Source organism: Poecilia reticulata, chromosome 19 (assembly GCF_904066995.2).
Source record: "Poecilia reticulata chromosome 19, P_reticulata-male-v2, whole genome shotgun sequence".
Taxonomy (NCBI): Eukaryota; Metazoa; Chordata; class Actinopteri; order Cyprinodontiformes; family Poeciliidae; genus Poecilia; species Poecilia reticulata.
In genome coordinates, this window is record NC_088848.1 from 25966487 (window position 1) to 25993235 (window position 26749).

The 26749-nt window shown below is 42.6% G+C and overlaps 2 long non-coding RNA genes across 2 annotated transcripts; one reads left to right on the top strand and one right to left on the bottom strand.

Annotated features, from left to right (window-relative positions):
• Nucleotides 1-5370: 5370 nt before the first annotated feature.
• LOC145549059 (uncharacterized) lies at nucleotides 5371-26149 on the bottom strand. Its single transcript, XR_014084985.1, has 2 exons — nucleotides 24320-26149; nucleotides 5371-7439 (listed from the first exon to the last, which is right to left on the bottom strand). It is a non-coding gene; the product is annotated as an uncharacterized LOC145549059 (long non-coding RNA).
• On the top strand, nucleotides 18278-23309 carry LOC145549060 (uncharacterized). The gene is made up of 3 exons (XR_014084986.1): nucleotides 18278-20418; nucleotides 20489-22772; nucleotides 22843-23309. It is a non-coding gene; the product is annotated as an uncharacterized LOC145549060 (long non-coding RNA).
• Nucleotides 26150-26749: the final 600 nt, after the last annotated feature.

Here is a 26749-nt window from a genome sequence, read left to right on the forward strand (position 1 = left end):
CAGGCGGCTCCAGGCTCAGCGGCCGGGTGGAGTGTGTTTACCCCGCTAACCGCGGTCTGGACAAGTCACCTTGTCTATTCTGCTGCTTGATATCTGATCGTAGCGTCTCAAAGTGTGACATGAAGAGTTTAATGTGTTTGCATATATACTGTTTGATACGTGTGTCAAAATATAATATTCCTCTCTGCAGAGTTCGATATTTCTGAAGATGTTAGTATCTTCTAATCATTGACATCATCCAGTACCAGTTATTAATATTCCCTTCCTCTGATCTTTTTCTAGTTTGTAAATTCATATTATTTATGTGTGTGAAATATATTCTTCCCTTCGATTGGCTTCTTATGTGAAGTGTGAACTTTTTTAAAATATATTTTTTATTGTTTCATACAGGCGGCTCTTAGGAGGAGAGGCCTCAGCTCCAGGTTTGGATGCAGCTTCCCAGAATCTCCCAGTGATCCTCTTCCTCCTCCTGACATCGTCTTCTTCACTGTCTCCTCATCTTTTATATACATAAATTATAGGAATATTTTTTCATGATTCCCCAAACATTGGCTGAATATCTGCGTATGTTATTGTAATAAATAAATTTATGAAAATGTTTTGTCTGTTTATTTTGTAAGATTTGAGTTTAAAGCTCTGATTACATAAAGGTTGATACAAATTAAATATTTGTTTCTTTTAATGTTTCTTGCTTATAAATCCAGAGCTAAGAAATAATGAAAAGTATCAACTCAAAAATTGTTCATTATGTTTAGTCAGTTGAGTCTAATAAGTTATAATAAATAGGACACGCTGGAGGGACGATGTCTCTGCTGGCCTTTGATTCTCCCGGAGGAGCTGGAAGAAGAGGCTGGGGAGGGAAGTCTGGGCTCACGACCCGACCCTGGATAAGCGGAAGAAAATGGATGGATGGATAAATAGTCTCATAAAGGGCACAGAGGTTTTCATTTCTAATTGGACAGTAATATGCATCTTATAAAAATGTGAAAAGATATTGTGAGGTGTTGAACCACAGAAGAGAAGAAGACTATATCATTTTTCTAACATCTACTGATGTACAAGATTTGTTTTTTTTTTAGATTGAAGTCTGAATTCTGAGATTAAAGACAGAATGATTACCTTTTTTCTTTCCCAAATCTTCTTCCATAGGCAAACATTTATTTAATTAAGCTTTTAATAATCTGGCAAATTATTTCAAACATTTCCTACCTGGTGTAAATCTATTTCTGCCTTCTATTTCTGGTATCTATTTCCAGGTATTTACCTGAAATAGATACTACTATCAATCTATTAGTATATTGTATATAAATGTTTTTATATATACAATATATTCTATATTTATTTTGGATAAATATACAATATTTATCCAGGATATTGTATATTTTGGATAACCTTTTTTGCATGCTTGTTCATGACATACCGGATTATAATTGCTTTGCTAATGCTATTCAGAAAGGAAAAACTTAAACTTAAACGGTTTGAATGACTGGCAGAATGTTCTCTGAGCGTCTTTTTAAACCAGAGCAGATTAAAGGTTGGTAAAAAAAAATGGACGGTCTAGCCCTTTAGATATTTACTGAATGGGAAGCTGCATTTAGCAGCCATTAGCTTCATATACAAAACAAAGTCGGAGTTAAAGGCTGTCTGTGTGAAGGTATCATGATCAAATTAATTACATGTCGCTTTGGACGAGTGTAGAGCATAGTGTGTGTGTGTGATACGGCCCCTGTGTAAACCGGACAGAGAGAACTTCCGGGTCAGACCGATTGTCAACAATGAAATAATGAAAAGCTAAATTGACAGCTCGTTTTCTTTTTTCTTTTTGCAATTGCCGTTTTTCTAATTTCGTTTTAAAAACTAAAAAACAAAAAAACACATGCTTGTTTGATTTTTCCAATTTTATTTTGAAACAAAAAAACCAAAGAACGAACCATACACGGATTCTTCTGGTCCATGTATTTTCAGGCATTTCGTTTTTTCATTTTAAATGAAAAAAAAAAAAAACGGAAATAGACTCGTTTTTTTCATTTTCCGTTTAGAAAACCAAAATCGGGTAACGAACCATACGCGGATTCACACGGACCATTTTCGATTTCTCATTTTTATTTCAAACGAGAAAACGAACTGCCTGAAAATACATGGACCTCTCTTCCCCATTCATTCATTCATTCATTCATTCATTCATTCATTCATTCATTCATTCATTCAGCCTAGTGTTAGTTTAGTTCACACACACATACATTTTTGACCTAATGTAACATTGTTTAGGTTTAGGTTGTAGAATCCCACTTGCTTCATATGTATCAGTGCAATGGGAAATAGCGCCCCCTCTCTGTGTGGCTGGTTATATGCTGCTGGCTCCCGTACTCAGTGCCCGTCTATGAAAGCTGCATGAGAGGTGAGTTGGATTCTTTAGCACACCAAGTAGAAAAGTGTTAGCAGATAAAACATAATTTTTATTAACCTAGATAAATAGAGTGTAATTAATATTAATATTTATATTCAACTCCTCCTTGGGCTGCCACCTTATCGTGGTGGAGGGGATGAGTGTCCCAATGATCCTAGGAGCTATGCTGTCTGGGGCTTTATGCCTCTGGTAGGGTCACCCAAGGCAGACAGGTCCTAGGTGAGGAACCAGACAAGGTGTTTGGGGAATCAGTGGAATCTACCACTTGTGTGCCCACCCACACCAGTGGTATCAAACGTGCGGCTCGATGCCCAGAAGGGAGCTATTATTTTTATTGGGGATCGGAGTTACGATGGTGACGTAAAAACCGAAAAACGAGCGAAATTTTCAACTGCTGAAACACAGAGTGTAACTGACACCAACTGCCACTTTTTTAGAGTGACAAACTTAGTGGATTTTTGACCCCAAAATAATTTTGAAATCGCTCTCATGGCTGCAAAAATTACTGTATTGATATGAAAGTTGGTTATGACATTGATACGCACGCCTTCTCCGGTAAAATGTTTTCAAAATTTCTCTAGGGCTAACGGTTTTCTGTCAAGGTGCTTCAGAGTGAAATTATGTGACAGGGTAAAGCCAGGCTCTCATCCATTCATTTTCAGACTTCTGAAAAATTTCAGAGCTTGGCGCACACCATTTTTCTCTCATCGATGCTATTTCTGTGAGTGAGCTATAGATATGAATGGCGGGACTATTGGAGACTACAAATAGCCCTCTCATACGCTTCAAACGGATCCTGAACAGGAAACAGTTGTTCGGACTGATTTTTCATCAAAACTAACAGCGTGTCTCATAAAGATAGAAATCTTTCTCCACCTTTCTGTCTCACACACATGGCAGTTGGCTGAGGATTAATTACTATAGAAACAGAATACAGAGAAAAGCAGAGCTGCTGGTTTGGACTACAAAAACTCTGTAGTTCTAACAATGGCGGAACACAATAATATAGAGGGCAGAGCAGGTCAGAACTACAAACCTGGTGGAACACTCAATTATTACAGATGAGGACTGAGCTGGCATTTAGAACTACTTGCTGTTTTGGGCATTATATGGCTGGATTAACCAAACCACTGTTACACATTGGATTAATGTGGCCATTTAAAATGAATCTTGCTGAAAATTTTAAAATAAAAGCCTTGACATTTTTCACATCGGGTAATTGCTCTTTTGGGCTTTATGTGACTGGTTTAAACACAGCACTGTTACACATTGAATTCGTGTGGACATTAAAATGAAGCTTACTGAAACTTTCAAATTAAAAGCCTGCATATTCCTCTCACGTCAGTGCACCGCCATAGGCAGATTAACGTTTTTTTTTTCTCAGGTTAGTGACTGTCTTTCTCCACCTCTGTGTCTCACACACACGACAGTTAGCAGAGGATTAATGACTATAGCAACAGAACACAGAGCAGAGCAGAGGAGCTGCTTAGGACTACAAACACGCCATAACTGTAGTTCTATCTATGGTCAAGACTCAGTTAAAAGAGAGGCCTGAGCAGCCTGTCAGAACTACAACATGGTGGAACTCGTAACTCTGATTCCCAATAAAAATAATAGCTCTGTCAGTTACTTCAGAGGAGGACTTGGCTGGTATTCACAACTACTTGTGTTTTGAGCATTATATAACTGATTTTACCCAATTTTTGTACTTTTGATTTAGTTAATATTATAAAACAGTTAATGTGCTAAGTGAAAAAGCTAACATAACGCTCTGTCGTAGTGTGCTGAGTGAAGCTGAGCCATAGCACTGATTCGAACCCCGATATGTTCTCATTCAGGTACATCATTTATTATTGTATTCTTCATTGTATGATCTTTAAAATATGATTTTTACTGTAATTATGGCCAGTCTGTGAAAGCTGCTCGAGTGTGCTGAGTGAAGCTGAGCCGTTGCACTGATTCGATCCCCGATATGTTCTCATTCAGGAAATAAACTGCCTGATCACCCAGAAACTCCTTGTCTTCATTAAAAAAAACAAACTACACAACGCAGAGTCAAGGGGTTACTTAGGCCGGCCTGGTACAGTGGAGTGAAGCACAACCCGGTTACACCATCATTGAGAATAGTATGTCTGTATACTTTGTGTGTATGTGTGATATTTTAGTAGTGTATATGTGCAATTTTAGTCTTGTGTGTGCGAGAGAGAAAAAAAAATGCATGCGGGTGCAATATTTTGTTAGTGTACATGTTCAATCTTAGTCTTTTATGTATGCATGTGAGGAAGAAAAATTGTATCTGCGTTTTATTTTATTAGTGTATATGCGCCATTTTAGTATTTTGTGCGTGTGTGTATGTCTTTAGCAGTGTGTGAGAGACACACATAGTATTTGTCCTAAACAACCCCTCATACATATTGACAGAGCTCAGTATGCCCCAATATGTGGAAAAGGGGCATCGTTTTTGTCCTAAACGGCCCCTCATAAACCTCTCTCTCCCTGTGCTCTACCATCTGGCTCAGATGGTAGCAGCCCCAGAGCCAGAAAGGCCGGGGCCTTTTTGGGGACTTCTATTGTGCTTCTGAGTTGTTGTACATAGAAGGCTGCTTGACACCGACAGTAACTCAAGGACATTCATTTTTACCCACAGCTTCTACTCAGTTCCTACTTCAGCAGTTCAATAGCTTTAAGTTCTAGACTGATTCTGTTTTTAGCCTCTAAGAAGGGAAACTGCTAAAGAAGAAATGTTTTTAAATATCAGTTTTGATCAAACAATTATTTAATTCCAGTCTAAGCAGCAGTTTGATTAAAATATTAAATATAAAGAAAATATTTAACAATTTCTATTTATGTTACAAAATGTAGATTCCACTGATTCCCCAAACAAACATATCAGCAATGATTGTGCACAAATCCTACTAATGTAAATCAAACCCCTATAAAGGTGACAGCAGGTTCGAGAAAGGTTAAAGGACATTTTGAAAGAAATACGATTTATTCCTTTACAGGGTTTCTCCAGCAGTTTTACAGAAGATATTTATACACTGTACATATTCTACAACACATTGGTTACAACAACTGAGAGCTTATTAACCAGATGATGAGAAAAACTGTATGCCTGTATCAACATTAAAACAAACACCCATGCACACACCAAGATAATTCAGTGCTACACGGCCTTTTAGGCAAAATAACAGTTTACAATGAGATTTTGTTCCTGTTCAACACTGCAGAAGGACAGGGCTAGTCACTGGTTTTATCTCTTTATTTTTGTCCTAGACAAAATTTTATTGGACAGAACAATACAGAATCTTGAACAGATCAGTAAAGGCTACATTAATTAAAGCCTACTTTTCACAATGTTTTTTTTTTTTTTACGTATTGTAGCAATTGACAATGTTTTTATTGCACCTGACTTTTAGTATAAAAAAGCATAAAAATTTTTTTTACACTTAATTATAAATTCAGATTACACTTGATAGTATGATAATGATTACTTTTGATCTTTGTTCCATTTTACCAATACCGGTTATGGAAGAGGATATTTACTATTTTAAAAATATGACTGAAAATACATGGGGTATCATGTTCAGCTGAAAAAACTGAACATGCTGAATTGAACTATGTTCAATTCACCATGTAATTGAAGTGAACAAGCCTGTTTCTGACAAGGTACCTTTTTTGAGCAATATTTGTGTAAGGCCTTAGAGCATAAAAACAGTTTAAAAAATAGTTTTCCTGTGACCTTTATCGGCATTCCACTAAATAACTCAAACTGACAGTAATTCAAGCCTATATCTACCACCCTTGTCATGTTATAGTGTCGGCACATTGTCCTTACTTGCTACCAGTCACTCCGGTCTTCTTAGTCCAATTGGAAATATTGATAGTATTGATCATGTTTCACAGTTCAATACTTGTCCTGTCATTTTCTGTACTTACAGTGTCATTGGCAGATTGGTGCCAATATCCAGTGGCTAATGGATGAGATATTAATAATTATAATAATGTGTTTAAATGTATTGGCTGTAATTGCTAAAATGTGTAAAATTCTTTTATGTAACAGGATAGTGCTAAATAATTCCGATGACGGCTCTACTACACATTATTTTTCTCATACTTGTCATGCTTTATTTTAATTTCAAATCCTTTGTGGCATTACAAAGATTATGTGTTCACCATGTGACTGTGACACCCAAGTCAAATGCTTGAGTATGTAATCTTTAAATCTAGGGTTGAAAAGTAACTTTCACTGTTACTAGGAAGTCATATACAATCCAAGTGTTAGATTTTAATTATTTGAAAATGTTCAACAAGGACTGAAGCCTCCATTCTGTTCCAATGCAGCTTACAGTCACTCAGCAGTACTGACAGATTTGCAGTGCAAAGAACTATAAGTGGCTATGTTACAGCCTACCACTTCTGAGACTGTTCACAGATGAAAAATGGAAGAATGAAGTGAATTGTGTTCATAAGTGTTCTTCGGCCAAGTATAATGTCTGACAGCTGAAACGCAACATTTTCAAATCAAACAAAAAGGAAAATTGATTTTTTTTACATGGATATTTTCTCGGGGAAAAAAAAGTTTTTCCAAATCAGGTAAAAAATTAAGTAATGGCAAGAGATGGTGAGCATAAGTGGTGTATATAGATGGGCAACCAAAATAAAACTAACAAACAAAAGTTGGCAGTATAATGTTGGAAGAAAGCAGAGAGAAGTCAGTTGGTAGTCAGGCTGAAACGTAAAGAGACTTTATTAGACATGTTATAAAATGAAAACTTCAGAACTATAGATTCATTGTGAGTTGATATCTGAACTGATGAATAATGTGTTTGTTGGGCAGAAAAAAAAAAACCCTGACTGTATTTGATTCAAACATCCTAAGAGTGGCTGCTATGACAAAATTAATCAAACTGCATAAAAAATAATAAAAACATCAAACATGATGTCCAGAGAGGTCATTCACTTCACTCTAATTCCATTTTCATGATCTCCCAGGTTAGCGATGTTAAATCTTCATACCAAGCTTGGCTTTCTGTGGAAGACACATTACAGTGGTTAACACACCATCAGCACACACTTTTGACCATGATATATTATTCAAGTGAAAGGAGGGCTGGGTCAGTCTCTCTGGTTCGAATCTTTCCTAAATAACAGGGTGTCAACAAATAACTTTTCATCGGGGGGGACAGAAGTCACATGTGGGATACCCCAAGGTTCAATACTTGGGCTCCCTTTAATTAATTTGAACATGTTATGTTGATTTTTTTGTTGTTGTTCTTTCATAAAGTTCGGAACGTTTTAAACGAGCCAGAGGAGGACGTGCTGGTCTCAGCGTCATGGCTGCGTTCAGTTTGTCACCTAATGCCGAGATCAACTCAAAACCTTCCACAATCGTCCTGTTGCACCGCTGCTCTAGCAAAGCACGAACAGTTCAGAAACAAAATGAAATGAGAATAAAGGTATTCATTAACTGATTAAGTCGTGTTTTAGATTGTTCTTGAAAAATTAATCAGTCACGGCTGATTAGTGGGTGAACTCACGGCTGCACAGTGAACCCATTCATGTTTTACAGCAGACAGCCGCTCCTCTTTCTTGCAGGTACTGCGAACCCCCTCTAAATCTTTTAGGGGTACGCGGTACCCTGCCGTACCCCCTTACTTTCACCCCTGGTTTTTGATTAAATAAGAGTTGCTCCCACAATCGCAACGTATCTGTGACGTCACGTGTTGCCCGGGAGACAGCAGTATGGCGTCTTGTCTGGAGCTTATCATAAGAAGGTAAGTTCCTCAAATCTATTAAAGATGACTGATGACATAATGGGGGAGAGTGGCTGTGCTGGACCGGTGGTTTGATCTATGCGATCAAAGCTAAGCCAAAATGTTTTTGTCTTTATAAATAATAATGATAATAAATAATGACATTGGCTGACTCTTTTTTCTTCATTAGTACGTCATGTTGGTGACTGAAGCCTGTTATGATGACTTCAGCACATTTCTTCTGACAGGTTGGCAGAAGAAATGTTGTCCAGAATGTTTCTATAAGCTGACTAATTTCTATAATGCCTAATGTCTGAGTTGTGTTCATGGTAATTATTTCTGACATTTTTATGCTTTATGTTGTAGGTGGTAAAAATGCTGCAGCCTAAGGAATAGCAGCTCGCTCTTATTTCTAATAAATCCTGTTGGTGGTACTACATCTGCGGTGTGTTGGCGTCATTACTGTATTTAACACTTCAAAAGGTAATTACAGGATTGAAAAGGTAAATGTCCAGTAAAATACTGGTATCTACAGACGCCAGCTTTTTTTAAATGTATTTATTTTTTTTACTGTTTTTCTGAAAGAACGGTAAAAAAAAAAGGAAAGAAAAAAAGCTGGCGTTTTTTTTTTAATCGTTCTTTCGAAAAAACGGTAAACTACTGGCAGCTATAGACCGTTTACCGTACTTTCACAGTATCCGTACCGTACTTGCATTGACGGCAATCTGCTGTCAGGATTAATTACGGTACAGCTACTGTGCATTTACAGTAAACTTCTGGCGTCTGTAGCTGCCAGTATGTTGCTGTACATTTACAAGATTATTTCTTAGAGTGCACCTGGTGTCATTATTTTTGAAACTAAACAAAGGTTTCGATGTAGCGGCCGAAGCCTTTTCCTCAGAGATGCGGTGGAAAACTTTCTCTTTCCTCGTTGACCGATCTAGTTCATTCTGTACTCGTTCATCAGGGAGTAAGCGGAGGAAAAAATGTACCTCATCATTAGACCAGGTGATTGCACTATATTGAGACGAATCCATTGCTAATTAAAACTAATAATAAAAATATTGAAAAGAGCACTCTTTACAAAATAAAATACAGTTTAGTGAGAGCCAGCTGTGGACAGACGACGGAGAGGAAGCAAATTTTGGCGGTTGGCATAAACTGGTTTGTGACTGGATTAGGATGACAATAAGGGTGCGTTCACACTGCAGCCTGAAGTAACCCAATTCCAATTTTTTTGACGTAATGCGACCTGTATCCGATCTTTTCATGACAGTGTGAACAGCACAGGTCAGATTCTTTTTCGAATGTGACCCATATCCGGTACGTATCCGATTCAAATACGACTTAACGTTCAGGCCGCATTCATCCGAACTGAACGTCACTGATTCTCAACAAATCTCACTATTCTGTGTCCTGATACGCGCAAGCGGGAAGAAAAACAACAACCATGGTGGACTATATGAGGATTAAGTTGTTAATATGTTGCTCCGGTCGAACAACAACTTCAAATATGTAAGCTAAGCTCCACCGTTAGCCTCCATGTTTACTTCCGCAAACACTGAGCACTTCTTCTTATGGCAGTTGGCAGAACGCTGAGAACGCGGACGCTATTGGGCCCTCTACTGCGCATGCGGGACACTTTCAGGTCATTTGCCCGTTCACACTGCAGAACACATACAGGTCGCATTTACTGGCAGTGTGAACGACCCCGGCAAGATGGGGGTGGTGAGGATGATGATATGGATTTTGACAACTGGACTCCGGTAGGAAGACGAAGAGGTAGAGGTAAGGATAAGGTTTTGAAAGAGGACAAAGAAATTGGTAGCCAGAATAGTAAACGAAGTTTGGAAGAGTGCAGCTCAGATGAAGAAAACAGAGCGGTCAGGAAGAAAGTATTAAATGAAGAATTTAAGGTAATTCTTAAATTCAGGAAGGAATGCAATGGAATGCAAGAAGTCTAATAGCAAATGGTCAAGAATTTAAAGGATATATAAACTGTTTGGAAATTAAACCAGATATTATTTGTATTCAGGAAACATGGCTTAAACCAGAGCTTGACTTTGTGATATCGGGATATGATGGCATTAGAAGACATAGGGAGCAAGAAGGTGGAGGAGGTTGTGTAATATTTGCTAAGTGTGACCAGCAGGTGAAGATGTCTCTAAAAAAAAACGTAACAAGACACACCAGAACACAGATTTAACAGTGTACAATACTTTATTAAACAATTATCTAAAAGTTCTTTTTAAAACACTTCTTTTAAAATCCAAGGCATCGGGCTCACTACTTGGTCGCCGGAACCAAAGAAAAAGGGAACACACAAGAAGGGACAGACAAGATGAGGTTGTTCCAAGAAAACAAGCAAACCATGCAAATACAACAAAATAAAGCAAGAAAACAAAAGAACATGCAACACAAAAGAAACACAGCACTCAACAGAAACAAATGAATACTTCAACAAACGGTAAAAGAAAATACTTCAAATGATGGAACAAGTTGTCGTCGTCTCTCCAAGTGCCCTTCTATGGGGGCCAGAGGAGTAATGCCCCGCCCACCAGCCTGGCCAATCCACAACAGGCTCAGCGGAGAGCGGCCAGAACAAACAGTGATAAGACAAAGCAGCAGAGCGTCCAAAGCACTGCAGCTCCAACAATCAGTTGCCCAGGGGTGGAGACACAGCCTACACCAGGAGGGAGCAGATCAGCAGACGAGGGCTAGACAGAAGCCACACATCACAACAACCTCCAGCCGCGGCCGGCAACGCCAGCAGAGCCGCAAACATCAGACGAGCTCATCAAACACCGCCAACATGTAGCCGCCAATTGTGCAGACAGTGGAGGAAACAAGGGCACACACACACCTCGCAGCGACTTACCCAGCTTTAAAGGCATCTGCCCCGCCCACCAATCAGTGGCGCACCTCTCGCCACACCCGACGCAAAGCGTGGGGGAGGGTGAAACACCATCCCACCACATTCTACCCCCTGGTGTTGCATCGTCGCCCCGACGATGAACCTGCACACTTCAACCCCAAGGACTATAGACGGCAGACTGTTAAAATGAACATAATTCAGCGCATACGCCAAATGCCAGGAACAGAGAAACCCCCATTGGTGGGATCCTTCAACCACCAGGATCTCACAATGTGGAAACACTGTCACAAAAATTGACACCTCTAGCCGACATATGGGAGGGAAAGACCATAGGCTGCCCCGAGCCGCAACCATTGACATTACTGAAGGCAATCACGGCCCAGTAATGCAGAATATCCCTAAAAAACAGCTCTCGTTGATTGTCGACACTATAGACCCAGTGTCTACCAGACAAATCACAGAGATACCGCCCATAATAACCTCAGACTCTACGAGATGCCAACAATTTTGACGCGGCTACCAGTTGCGAGCCTGCTATTTCCCCACCTGAGCTGTAACCCAACAGCTCAGTGAGTACTAGTTTTCCCTTGAACAACATTAGCTTTGTCATTCCTCCCTGTACTGGTGTGGTACCTCATTTCCTCTCTGGCTTCCCCCTCTAAGTGATCGAAGAGAAGGAAAGCCTCGTCTACCACTGACAATTGGCGGGCCCGAACACACAATTGGGCCTCATCCATCCACTCACTGATCCCAGCGCCAGTCCTACCACCGAACACGGGGCGCCGTCGGTCCCTGGGCACAGCCACCAACCGCTCAGCAACCACAGCGCCAGCAGGCATGACACCACCGGCCACAGCCGGGGAAGCAGAGGCGCCCGGCAAACCCCCAGCCGCCGCCTCCTGCTGACCCACTCCATCCACCGGCCGCTGTGTCACCTCCATGCCTGCAGGGGAAGACTACCGAAAAGGAAAGAAAGAAAGAAAAACAGGAAAAAAAAATAAATCTTGAAACCACAGGTAAGTTTTCCATTGGGTAGCTACTGCTGCTTTGTCTTACCACACATGAATAAAACCACAAAAATTTAAAACCTGAAACACACACATACAAAACCCAAAAAAAAAGAAATCTGTGTTCAATGGTGAATCCTGCCAACAACGCCAAATGTGACCAGCAGGTGGAGATATCTCTAAAAAAAAACGTAACAAGACACACCAGAACACAGATTTAACAGTGTACAATACTTTATTAAACAATTATCTAAAAGTTCTTTTTAAAACACTTCTTTTAAAATCCAAGGCATCTGGCTCACTACTTGGTCGCCGGAACCAAAGAAAAAGGGAACACACAAGAAGGGACAGACAAGATGAGGTTGTTCCAAGAAAACAAGCAAACCATGCAAATACAACAAAATAAAGCAAGAAAACAAAAGAACATGCAACACAAAAGAAACACAGCACTCAACAGAAACAAATGAATACTTCAACAAACGGTAAAAGAAAATACTTCAAATGACGGACCAAGTTGTCGTCGTCTCTCCAAGTGCCCTTCTATGGGGGCCAGAGGAGTAATGCCCCGCCCACCAGCCTGGCCAATCCACAACAGGCTCAGCGGAGAGCGGCCAGAACAAACAGTGATAAGACAAAGCAGCAGAGCGTCCAAAGCACTGCAGCTCCAACAATCAGTTGCCCAGGGGTGGAGACACAGCCTACACCAGGAGGGAGCAGATCAGCAGACGAGGGCTAGACAGAAGCCACACATCACAACAACCTCCAGCCGCGGCCGGCAACGCCAGCAGAGCCGCAAACATCAGACGAGCTCATCAAACACCGCCAACATGTAGCCGCCAATTGTGCAGACAGTGGAGGAAACAAGGGCACACACACACCTCGCAGCGACTTACCCAGCTTTAAAGGCATCTGCCCCGCCCACCAATCAGTGGCGCACCTCTCGCCACACCCGACGCAAAGCGTGGGGGAGGGTGAAACACCATCCCACCACACATGGTTCGACCAAGCTAGGGCATAAAAATAATACATCTTACCTTACATATGAATACTTGTCTTTCTAAGTAACTGTCCAATAAAAAATCTGAAAATACAATTTAAACGATGCAATCCTTACCTGTTAGAAAGTGGGCACTTCAAACTGTTAAGGCGTTTTCGCACTGAAAGGAACAGAATGGAACGGTTTCGACCGTGTTTGCATTAGAACTTGCGACCGGTTCCACCCGGCCCCTTGGAACCACAAGAGCTGTGGTTCCAATCAGGCCGGCCAAGCGGTTCTGCTTAGAATCAGCAGCTGATTGGCCGCTGGTTGTTATGGAGTCAGACGTTGATTATCCGTTGACAGCTGGCTTCTTCTTCTTCTTTTTGTTTTAATGGCAGTTAGCAAGCAACTTAAGGGTGTGCATTACTGCCACCTACTGGTATGGAGTGTGGATCAGGACGCAACTTATATAACCAACCCCACGACCAAAAAAAAACCTAAATCCTTTCTATCAGTTTAGTTTTCTTAAGATACTTTATTAAATAACGTAAATATTCAGAAGAAGAAGAATATCCCAAAACATCTTGTATTTTTAACTGTAACTTATTCTTTAGAAGTCTATATTCTAACTTCGTTCTCTCCTCAGAGAACTTAGGACATAACAACAAAACATGTTCTACCGTCTCTTCTTGGAAACAAAATTCACAGTTACCTGTTGGATGTTTCCCCATTTTAAATAGTGTACTGTTTAAACCTGTATGACCAAAACGTAACCTGGATATAATGTTTTCTTCTTTTCTACTTCTTCCTATTCCCCTCATTGCACCAACTTTCCTTTGAATACTATAAAGCATCTACCGCTTGTACCCGTGATCTCGTTCTTTCGGTCATGACCCAAAGCTCATGACCATAGATGAGGGGGGGAACGTAGATCGACCGGTAAATCGAGAGCCTCGCTTTTTGGCTCAGCTCTCTCTTCACCACGACGGACCGGTACAGCGCCCGCTTCACAGTAGACGCTGCCCCAATCCGCCTGTCGATCTCCCGCTCCCTTCTTCCCTCATTCGTGAACAAGATCCCCAGATACTTAAACTCCTCCACTTGAGGCAGGACGACCCCCTGACCCGGAGAAGGCACTCTACCCTTTTCCGGCTCAAGACCATGGCCTCGGATTTGGAGGCACTGAGCCTCATCCCGGCCGCTTCACACTCGGCTGCGAACCGCTCCAGTGAGAGCTGCAGATCACGTTCCGATGAAGCCAACAGGACCACATCATCCGCAAAAAGCAGAGATGCGATCCTAAGGCCACCAAAACGGATCCCCTCAACACCTCGGCTACGCCTAGAAATTCTGTCCATAAAAGTAATGAACAGAATCGGTGACAAAGGGCAGCCTTGGCGGAGTCCAACTCTCACCAGAAACGAGCCCGACTTACTGCCGGCAATGCGGACCAGACTCTGACACCGGTCATACAGGGACCTGACAGCCCGTATCAAAGGGCCCGGTACCCCATACTCCCGGAGTACCCCCCACAGGGCCTCCCGAGGGACACGGTCGAACGCCTTCTCCAAGTCCACAAAACACATGTAGACTGGTTGGGCGAACTCCCATGCACCCTCCAGGACCCCGCTGAGGGTGTAGAGCTGGTCCAGTGTTCCACGACCAGGACGAAAACCACACTGCTCTTCCTGAATCCGAGGTTCGACTATCCGACGAACCCTCTTCTGCAGGACCCCTGAATAGACCTTACCAGGGAGGCTTAAGAGTGTGATCCCCCTGTAATTGGAGCACACCCTCCGGTCCCCCTTTTTAAACAGGGGGACCACCACCCCAGTCTGCCAGTCCAGGGGAACTGCCCCCGATGTCCATGCGATATTGCAGTGTCGCGTTAGCCAACACAACCCTGCAACATCCAGAGCCTTAAGGAACTCCGGGCGGATCTCATCCACCCCCGGGGCCCTGCCACCGAGGAGCTTTTTGACTACCTCGGCGACCTCGTCCCCAGAGATTGGAGAGCCCAACCCAGAGTCCCCATGCTCAGCTTCCTCAACAAAAGGCATGTTGGTGGGATTGAGGAGGTCTTCGAAGTATTCCGCCCACCGGCCCACAACGTCCCGAGTTGAGGTCAGCAGCGCACCATCCCCACTATAAACAGTGTTGGTGCTGCACTGCTTTCCCCTCCTGAGACGCCGGATGGTGGACCAGAATCGCCTCGAAGCCGTACGGAAGTCTGTCTCCATGGCCTCTCCAAACTCCTCCCACGCCCGAGTTTTTGCCTCAGCGACAACCCGAGCCGCATGCCGTTTCGCCCGCCGGTACCTATCAGCTGCTTCTGGAGTCCCACAGGCCAAAAAGGCCCGGTAGGACTCCTTCTTCAGCTTGACAGCTTGTCCACCAACGGGTTCGAGGGTTGCCGCCGCGACAGGCACCAACAACCTTGCGGCCGCAGCTCCGATAGGCCACCTCGGCAATGGAGGTACGGAACATGGTCCACTCAGACTCAATGTCCCCCACCTCCCCCGGAATGTGTTCGAAGTTCTGCCGGAGATGAGAGTTGAAGCTCCGTCTCACAGGGGACTCCGCCAGACGTTCCCAGCAGACCCTCACTACACGTTTGGGCCTGCCAGGTCTGACCGGCTTCCTCCCCCACCACCGGAGCCAACTCGTCACCAGGTAGTGGTCAGTGGACAGCTCCGCACCTCTCTTCACCCGAGTGTCCGAGACATACGGCCGCAAATCCGATGAGACGATGACAAAGTCAATCATCAAACTGCGGCCTAGGGCGTCCTGGTGCCAAGTGCACATATGGACGCCCTTATGCCTGAACATGGTGTACGTGATGGACAATCCGTGACGAGCACAGAAGTCCAACAACATAACACCACTTGGGTTCAGATCGGGGGGGGCGTTCCTCCCAACCACGCCCCTCCAGGTCTCACTGTCATTGCCCACATGAGCGTTGAAGTCCCCCAGTAGAACAAGGGAGTCCCCAGGAGGGGCACTCTCCAGTACCCCCTCTAAGGACTCCAAGAAGGGTGGGTAATCTGAACTGCCGTTCGGCCCGTAAGCACAAACAGTCAGAACCCGTCCCCCCACCCGTAGGCGGAGGGAGGCTACCCTCTCGTTCACCGGGGTGAACCCCAACGTACAGGCGCCCAAATGGGGGGCAACAAGTATGCCCACTCCAGCCCGGCGCCTCTCACCGTGGGCAACTCCAGAGTGGAAGTACGTCCAGCCCCTCTCAAGGAGACTGGTTCCAGAACCAGAGCCATGTGTCGAGGTGAGGCCGACTATTTCTAGCCGGAACACCTCAGTCTCGCACACTAGCTCTGGCTCCTTCCCCACCAGAGAGGTGACGTTCCACGTCCCAAGAGCCAGCTTCTGCAGCCGAGGATCAGACCGCCAGGGTCCCCTCCCTTGGCTGCCGCCCATAGCACAATGCACCTGAATTCTATAAAGTAATAATTGAATCTCCAATAAAAGGTCTGGTCTACTATTAGACTGATTATTTTTAATTGAATATAACAATGAGCTTGAATCAGAACAAATTAAACTTCTCAAAGGACAAATCTCTTCAATCCAACCTAATGCCAAAATGATTCCCATCATCTCCCCTGTAAACACTGAGATGCCATCAGAAATTCTCTTATATTTTTTAATATTAAATTCTGGGACGATAAACGACACCCCATTGTTACTACTTAAACTCTTAGATGCATCTGTATACACTTGGACATAACCAAAGTATTTATTTTCTATATATGATTGCACTGAGTATGATTCTGAAAACTTTCCTTTTGTCCTCTTTCCAACAATAAGTCCACAACGATTTTATGAAAATGAGATGGATGGACCAGTGATAGAGGAACTGTTTGACTTATATTTATAAATGATTAGTCAAAATCTTTCACATCACTTTCTATCTCCCACCCAAAGGACTTTAAAGTCTTTTTACCCTTTTCCCAACTAGGTTTTAAAATTTCTTGACATGGTTTTCATAATGACCCTTTAAATAACTCCAGTAAGATAATCTTAACTGTTATCTTCTAAGGTAAAGTGGTAATTCCCCCATTTCAACTAACAGAGCTGAAATTGGAGTTGTTCTGATGGCTCCTGTACACAACCTAAAGGCTTGATACTGAATAGTATCAAATTTTTTAAGAAGTGTTTCTGATGCTGATCCAAAGGCAAGACTGCCATAATCTATTATGGCAGTCTTGTGGAACAAGTCTACTGGGGGACTTCAACGCTCATGTGGGCAATAATTTCCTGCGGAGGATGAGACGAGCACACTTGCCCCCACCCATCCTCAAGACGTTCTACAGAAGCACCATAGAGAGCATCTTGACCAGCTGCCTCTCTGTGTGGTGTGGTGGTTGTAGCGTCTCCGACTGGAAGAACGTGAGGAGAGTGGTGCGGACAGCAGAAAGGATCATGGGGGCCACCCTTCCCTCCGTTCAAGACCTTTCATCCCGGCGCTGCGTGTCCCGAGGTCGAAACATCGTCAGAGACCCTTCACACCCACAGCATGGATGGTTCTCCCTGCTGCCCTCTGGAAAGAGGTTTCGAAGCATCCGGTGCAGGACATCCAGGTTCCGAAACAGCTTTTTTCCACTTGCCATTAGACTGCTGAACTCCCAACCGTATTGCACTTGAAAATCTGGTCTCCACATTATATCTGCCTCTTGCATAGAACAAAGAACTCTTTTACTGTTATTCCTTCACTCTATATTTTCTATATTTAGATACATATTTACTGTCTTGAGCTGTATGCAACGAAATTTCGTTTTGTATTCACCTTGTGTATGCAATATGACAATAAAGTTTAACTAACTAACTAACTAACTAACTAATACAGACCTTATTAAACCCATATATATTGTTTTCAATGCTTTCCTCTCTGCACCCCACTCTCTCCCCACCAAACACCTCATAACATTTAAAACTCTCTTACATTTATCCACTACTTTTTGACTATGACTACTGCAAGTGAGGTTTTCATCCATCCACAAACCCAAAAATTTAAACTCCTTTACTCTTTCTAAATCCTGTTTATACAAATACAATTTGAAATCATTAGATACTTTCTTCCTAGTGAAAAATAAAGTCTTTGTTTTATCTATTGAAATTTTAAAACCCCAATTATATGACCACTCTTCTATACTATAGATTGCTTCTTGTAATTTCTTAACTATAAATTTCAAGTTCTTACCTCTCTTCCAAATTGCTCCATCATCAGCAAATAATGAACATCCCATTCCATTCTCCAAATTGTCAAACATATCATTAATCATAATAGAGAAAAACAAAGGACTCACAATACTTCCCTGAGGTGTTCCGTTTTCAACAAAATACTTTTCTGACAATTGTTGACCTATTCTTACTTGTATAGATCTATTATGTAAAAAATATTTTATCCAATTAAACATTGAACCTCTAACACCCATTTTCCTTAACTTAATTAAAAATCCGTCTTTCCACATCATATAATAGGCTTTCAAAGAAAACAGCCACCACTCTCCTTATTAACTTGCCCTTTTCTGATTTCATGTTCTAAACACAAAATAGGATCCATAGCACTTCTACCTCTCCTAACTTTGAAATTTTGACAAATAAAGGGGTATTTCTCCACAAAATAACTCAATCTATCATTTATCATTCTTTCCATTATTTTGCATATATGCGATGGCCTATAACTTGTAGGATTTGCCTTCTCTTTCCCTGGCTTTAAAATTGGAACTATAATTGCTTCCTTCCATGCCACAGGTAAATACCCCCCTTCTATCTTATTAAAGAAATCTAATAATATCTTTTTAGATGAAGTACTAAGTTTTTTAATCATAATATAAGAAATATTGTCTTTTCCTGGAGAAGAATTTTTTGTTTTCCTTAAAGCATTGTTTAATTCAAATATTGAAAAGGAATTATTCAATAGATCAATATATTCTGTATCTACTTCTAATAGATTAATATTTTCCTTAATTATACAAGCTCTTTTCCTTATTTCTTCTGTATTTAAATTATTGCTACTATGAATTTCAACAAATTTCCTGCCCAGCATATTTGCCTTCTCCTCCTTATTTAGAGCTATTTCATCTCCATTCTTCAGAACTGGATAACCATATTCACTCCTAATTCCATTCATTCATTTAATCATTCCCCAATTTTTTAAATGTTTGTTTCCCTTCCTACTGAATTACAAAAATTTCCCCAATAAATCTTTTTAGCACTTTTTATTGTTCTTTTAACCAGAGCTTGTGACTTTTTTCCAGCAAATTCTCGAAATTCTGATTTCTCTTTAACAATCTAAAGGCTTTATTTCTGGATTTAATTGCCACATCACATTCCTTTGTCCACCATGGTACTATTTTCTTCTTATACTTTCCTTTTTTCCTTTGAATTGTTCCATGGGCCGCTCCTAAAATAGCTTCACAGATAGAAGAGTTTACACTATCTATATCCAAATCTAAATTAACCTTTAGCACTTATCATTTTATATTTTTCCCAATCAACATTTCTAAATATCCATCTTTCTATATTTCTATTATCAGATTTCCTTATTTCTAAACCGATTTCAATAACAATAGGATAATGATCACTTCCTAATGTTGATTCTTTTAAAACTTTCCAATTACTAATCCCGGCAAAATTCACTGATACTAGAGTTAGATCTAGCGCCGATTCATTTCCATTTCTAATATCAATTCTCGTCCCTTCTCCATTATTAATACAAACTAATTGTTTCTTATCCATTATTTGTTCTACCACTTCTCCATTTGCATCATTTTTATGACCCCACAGTGCTAAAGGCATTAAAATCTCCACAACAAATCAGATTTCTTCCTAGATTTTTAAACATTTCCTCCATTTGATCTAAATTCAGTTTTTTACAGGGATTATAAAAATTTAGTATCCTAATAATTTCTTTGTTAACCCAGATTTCCACAGATATCCATTCTAAAGATGATCCTTTATCTACAAACCTATACTGAATTCCTTGCGAATGTGGTGGGATGGTGTTTCACCCTCCCCCACGCTTTGCGTCGGGTGTGGCGAGAGGCGCGCCACTGATTGGTGGGCGGGGCAGATGCCTTTAAAGCTGGGTAAGTCGCTGCGAGGTGTGTGTGTGCCCTTGTTTCCTCCACTGTCTGCACAACTGGCGGCTACATGTTGGCGGTGTTTGATTTGCTCGTCTGATATCGTAAGTGCCATTTTGCTATCCGGGCTGGGATCGTGGTTGGTTTTGTTGGGTGCTACACCTGTCGTGCGTTTCCGCAGTGCGGCTCTGCTGGCGTTGCCGGCCGCGGCTGGAGGTTGTGGTGGTGTGTGGCTTCTGCCTAGTCTTCGCCTGCTGATCTGCTCCCTCCTGGTGTAGGCTGTGTCTCCATCCCTGGGTAAGCTACCTGCCATTTAGTTCTGGATTATTTTATTTTGTACTTGGCATTAATGAGTTTTCTGTTTCAGGCAACTGAGTGTTGGGAGCTGCAGTGCTTTGGACGCTCTGCTGCTTTGTCTTATCACTGTTTGTTCTGGCCGCTCTCCGCTGAGCCTGTTGTGGATTGGCCAGGCTGGTGGGCGGGGCATTACTCCTCTGGCCCCCATAGAAGGGCACTTGGAGAGACGACGACAACTTGTTCCATCATTTGAAGTATTTTCTTTTACCGTTTGTTGAAGTATTCATTTGTTTCTGTTGAGTGCTGTGTTTCTTTTGTGTTGCATGTTCTTTTGTTTTCTTGCTTTATTTTGTTGTATTTGCATGGTTTGCTTGTTTTCTTGGAACAACCCCACCTTGTTTGTCCCTTTTTCTTGTGTGTTCCCTTTTTCTTTGGTTCCGGCGACCAAGTAGTGAGCCCGATGCCTTGGATTTTAAAAGAAGTGTTTTAAAAAGAACTTTTAGATAATTGTTTAATAAAGTATTGTACACTGTTAAATCTGTGTTCTGGTGTGTCTTGTTACTCTTTTTTAGAAATATCTCCACCTGCTGGTCACATTTGGCGTTGTTGGCAGGATTCACCATTGAACACAGATTTTTTTGGGGGGTTTTGTATGTGTGTTTCAGGTTTTAAATTTTTGTGTTTTTATTCATGTATGGTGTGGTAAGACAAAGCAGCAGTAGCTACCCAAGGGAGAACTTACCTGTGGTTTCAAGATTTATTTTTTTTCCTGTTTTTCTTTCTTCCTTCTTTCCTTTTTGGTAGTCTTCCCCTGCAGGCATGGAGGTGACACGGCGGCCGGTGGATGGAGTGGGTCAGCAGGAGGCGGCGGCTGGGGGTTTGCCGGGCGCCTCTGCTTCCCCGGCTGTGGCCGGTGGTGTCATGCCTGCTGGTGCTGTGGTTGCTGAGCGGTTGGTGGCTGTGCCCAGGGACCGACGGCGCCCCGTGTTTGGTGGTAGGACTGGCGCTGGGATCAGTGAGTGGATGGATGAGGCCCAATTATGTGTTCGGGCCCGCCAATTGTCAGTGGTAGACGAGGCTTTCCTTCTCTTCGATCACTTAGAGGGGGAGGCCAGAGAGGAAATAAGGTACCACACCAGTACAGGGAGGAATGACAAAGCTAATGTTGTTCAAGGGAAAACTAGTACTCCCTGAGCTGTTGGGTTACAGCTCAGGTGGGGAAATGGCAGGCTTGCAACTAGCAGCTGCGTCAAAATTGTTGGCATCTCGCAGAGTCTGAGGTTATTATGGGCGGTATCTCTGTGATTTGTTTGGTAGACACTGGGTCCATAGTGTCAATCAACGAGAGCTGTTTCTAGGGATATTTTGCATTACTGGGCCGTGATTGCCTTCAGTAATGCCAATGGTTGCGCCTCGGGGCAGCCAATGGTCTTTTCCCCCCATATGTTGGCTAGAGGTGTCAATTTCTGTGGGTGTTCAATGGAAAATTAGCACTCACTGAGCTGTTGGGTTACAGCTCAGGTGGGGAAATAGCAGGCTCGCAACTGGTAGCCGCGTCAAAGTTGTTGGCATCTCGTAGAGTCTGAGGTTATTATGGGCGGTATCTCTGTGATTTGTCTGGTAGACACTGGGTCCATAGTGTCGACAATCAACAAGAGCTGTTTTTAGGGATATTCTGCATTACTGGGCCGTGATTGCCTTCAGTAATGTCAAAGGTTGCGGCTCGGGGCAGCCTATGGTCTTTCCCTCCCATATGTCGGCTAGAGGTGTCAATTTTTGTGACAGTGTTTCCACATTGTGAGATCCTGGTGGTTGAAGGATCCCACCAATGGGGGTTTCTCTGTTCCTGGCATTTGGCGTATGCGCTGAATTATGTTCATTTTAACAGTCTGCCGTCTATAGTCCTTGGGGTTGAAGTGTGCAGGTTCATCGTCGGGGCGACGATGCAACACCAGGGGGTAGAATGTGGTGGGATGGTGTTTCACCCTCCCCCACGCTTTGCGTCGGGTGTGGCGAGAGGCGCGCCACTGATTGGTGGGCGGGGCAGATGCCTTTAAAGCTGGGTAAGTCGCTGCGAGGTGTGTGTGTGCCCTTGTTTCCTCCACTGTCTGCACAACTGGCGGCTACATGTTGGCGGTGTTTGATTTGCTCGTCTGATATCGTAAGTGCCATTTTGCTATCCGGGCTGGGATCGTGGTTGGTTTTGTTGGGTGCTACACCTGTCGTGCGTTTCCGCAGTGCGGCTCTGCTGGCGTTGCCGGCCGCGGCTGGAGGTTGTGGTGGTGTGTGGCTTCTGCCTAGTCTTCGCCTGCTGATCTGCTCCCTCCTGGTGTAGGCTGTGTCTCCATCCCTGGGTAAGCTACCTGCCATTTAGTTCTGGATTATTTTATTTTGTACTTGGCATTAATGAGTTTTCTGTTTCAGGCAACTGAGTGTTGGGAGCTGCAGTGCTTTGGACGCTCTGCTGCTTCGTCTTATCACTGTTTGTTCTGGCCGCTCTTCGCTGAGCCTGTTGTGGATTGGGCAGGCTGGTGGGCGGGGCATTACTCCTCTGGCCCCCATAGAAGGGCACTTGGAGAGACGACGATAACTTGTTCCATCATTTGAAGTATTTTCTTTTACCGTTTGTTGAAGTATTCATTTGTTTCTGTTGAGTGCTGTGTTTCTTTTGTGTTGCATGTTCTTTTGTTTTCTTGCTTTATTTTGTTGCATTTGCATGGTTTGCTTGTTTTCTTGGAACAACCCCACCTTGTTTGTCCCTTTTTCTTGTGTGTTCCCTTTTTCTTTGGTTCCGGCGACCAAGTAGTGAGCCCGATGCCTTGGATTTTAAAAGAAGTGTTTTAAAAAGACCTTTTAGATAATTGTTTAATAAAGTATTGTACACTGTTAAATCTGTGTTCTGGTGTGTCTTGTTACTCTTTTTTAGAAATATCTCCACCTGCTGGTCACACGTTTTTAATGTGGTTTCTGTAGACCGCTGCGAATGGTTGACCTACATTGTAGACATGCAGTATGACTCACCATTAGCATACAACTTCAGCATAAATAGGGTTTACAGAAGCTAAATAAATAATTTACAAGTAGACCCAAGCATAAAGAAATAATATGGGGTAGCTTGTTGTTTGCGTTAGTGATAGCATTGGCAGAAACAAGTCGACAGAAATTTATGCTTCATTTGATCCTAAATGTTTGACCCAACGTGAAACAAAATAATTCCTTCCAGGCTATTGAGAGTTTTTATCTGGCTTGTCGTATAATACAAGATCTACAGCACAAGATAATTATGTTGATTGCCTCAACGCCGAGTAAATCCTTAAGATTATATGACAAGCCCTTTTTGCCAAGACAATATGGATCATATCCTACATATACGTGAATTTGTTCGAGATACCTCGTCTGTTCCAGCCTTTTTAGGGCATTAGCGTTCTCACTGTTATTCATTTTGCTCTGTTTTGAACTGGAGAAATCCACTTACTGACCCATATCTGAATTTTGCACATCATCATGGTCACATGTCTGCAACCCAGCAATACGTTTCAGGAGTTGATTGGAAATTCACTTATCTATTTATACAAATATATCTGCACATTTTCAAACTACAGGATCAGTAGAGCAGCCCAACCCACAAAACCTTAGTACCTTTATAGGTACTTTGCTTCTTTGTGTGCAGCACAAAGGTTCTTCACAAATGCATAAGAAATGACAACTGTTTCCAATGTACTGTAAAGAAGTTGCTTATGTTCTCTTTACATCGCAATTCCTGAAAGATTCAACCACAACAAATAAGAAAAAGAAATAATCTGTCTTCTAACAGTTTTAAGGTCTTTGAGGAAGCAAAGAGTTCATCATCATCTGACCTTTAGCCCCTTAGGCAAACCAGGAAAATCTCAAAGAAACTTACAATACCAGAAGCATGTTTTGGTTTAACATTGTAGGAAGTCTTCTCCTTGGCTTGTCTGAAACACTCTTCTGCTACTTTCAACCTGCAAAACACACATTTTAGAGTGAAAATAAGTACAGACATTAACAAAATTATTCCTACTTATAAAGCTGTTTAAAATTTTTAACATTGAAACCACAAAGTTTAATGTTAATTGGGATTTTATGTGATAGCCTAAAACAAAGAAAGGCATGACTACACAGTGGAAAACAGTACGTCATCTTTTTTAAAATTAAAAGAATAAAGTCTCAAGTGCATTTTTATTACAATTCAATACAGTTTATTTATATAGCGCCAATTCACAACTGTCAACCCAAAGCACTTTACAAAAAATAATTTCAGTTCAGTCACACATACATTCCAGTTGACCATACTAATCAAAAAGTACAGTATGCTCAATCAATTATTTACAGTAGATTAAAAAGAATTCCATCTATGGAAACCCGTTTTCTGCAGATTGAATGGATTGAAGCATTCAGTATATTATTAAATGCTGTCCCTTCTCACCCTCCGTGTGTGGTCTCTCTCTCTCTCTCTCTCATCCTTTGAGCTCGGGTCCTCTACCAGAGGCCTGGGAGCTTGAGGGTTCTGCACAGTATCTTGGCTGTGCCTAGAACTGCACATTTCTGGACTGAGATGTCTGATGTTGTTCCTGGGATCTGTTTGAGCCACTGCTCCAGTTTGGGGGTGACTGCCCCGAGGGCCCCGATGACCACAGGCACCACTGTGGTCTTCACCTTTCAGGCCTTTTCCAGTTCCTCTCTGAGGCCCTGGTATTTCTCCAGTTTCTCCTTTTTCCTGATGTTATAATCACTTGGTATTACTACATCCACCACAACGGCTTTCCTCTGTTCTTTATCCACCACCACAATGTCCGGTTGGTTCGCCATTACCATTTTGTCTGCCTGGATCTGGAAGTCCCACAGGATCTTAGCTCGGTCATTCTCCACCACTTTTGGGGGTGTTCCCCACTTTGATCTCGGGGCTTCCAGTCCATATTCTGCACAGATGTTCCTGTACACTATGCCCGCCACTTGGTTATGTCGTTCCATGTACGCTTTCCCTGCCAGCATCTTGCACCCTGCTGTTATGTGCTGGACTGTCTCAGGGGCCTCCTTGCATAACCTACACCTTGGGTCTTGTCTGGTGTGGTAGATCTGAGCCTCTATTGCTCTGGTGTTTAGGGCCTGTTCCTGGGCGGCCAGGTTGAGTGCCTCTGTGCTGTCCTTGAGTCCAGCTTTCTCCAGCCATTGGTAGGATTTCCTGATATCCTCCCATGGTTGGTCTCCAGGACTGTAGGAAAACCGAAGTTTCTCTCGAAAAAACTCTCAAAAACGTTAGATTAAAGTTGGGGATTTTATTTATATGTTGTCAATCCATTATGGGTTTTTAATTTGTTTTTGTTTCATTTAAACCTTCCTAATTCACACAAACATGCATATTTACCAACTGAACATAGTGAGTGATGAGCACTAAGTTGAAGCTTGTTTTGATCTATGAAGAGGAGTCTTTTTTTTGAGGACGAGGTGGGGAACAGCACCTCGTCCTCTGTTCCCCATTGCCTGAGACATTCGCTGAGCACATCGTCCGTTGAGGCTTTGTCCTTGAAGTATTTATGGATCTTGGATGTTTCATCCTGGACAGTGGCTCTCACACTCACTAGTCCTCTGCCTCCTTCCTTACGGCTCATGTTCAGTCTCAGGGTGCTGGATTTGGGGTGGAACCCTCCATGCATGGTTAGTAGCTTCCTAGTCTTAACATCCGTGGCCTTCATCTCTTCCATTGGCCAGCTAATTATTCCGGCAGGATATCTGATTACTGGTAAGGCATAGCTGTTTATTGCACGGATCTTGTTCTTGCCATTGAACTGGCTTCTCAGGACTTGCCTTATTCGTTGGAGGTATTTGGCTGTGGCTCCTTTCCTTGTGACCTCATCGAGGTTGCCATTTGCTTGTGGTATTCCCAGGTACTTGTAGCTGTGCTCTATGTCTGCTATTGTTCCTTCTGGGAGTGAGACCCCTTCTGTGTGGGCGACCTTCCCTCTCTTTGTAACCATCCGACCACACTTCTCTAGTCCGAATGACATCCCAATGTCAGTGCTGTAGATCCTGGTGGTGTGGATCAGTGGAGTCGATGTCTCGCTCGCTCTTGGCGTACAGCTTGATGTCATCCATGTAGAGGAGGTGACTGATCGTAGCCCCATTCTTGAGTCGGTATCCGTAGCCAGTCTTGTTGATGATTTGGCTGAGGGGGTTCAGGCCTATGCAGAACAGCAGTGGGGACAGAGCATCTCCTAACCTGTTTTTCCGAGCTGCCTTTAAATGCAACATGAGCGCTAGGACACTCGCGCTGAGTTTTCACCTGTGCAGCAGTGAAGGAGACCTGCTGCTG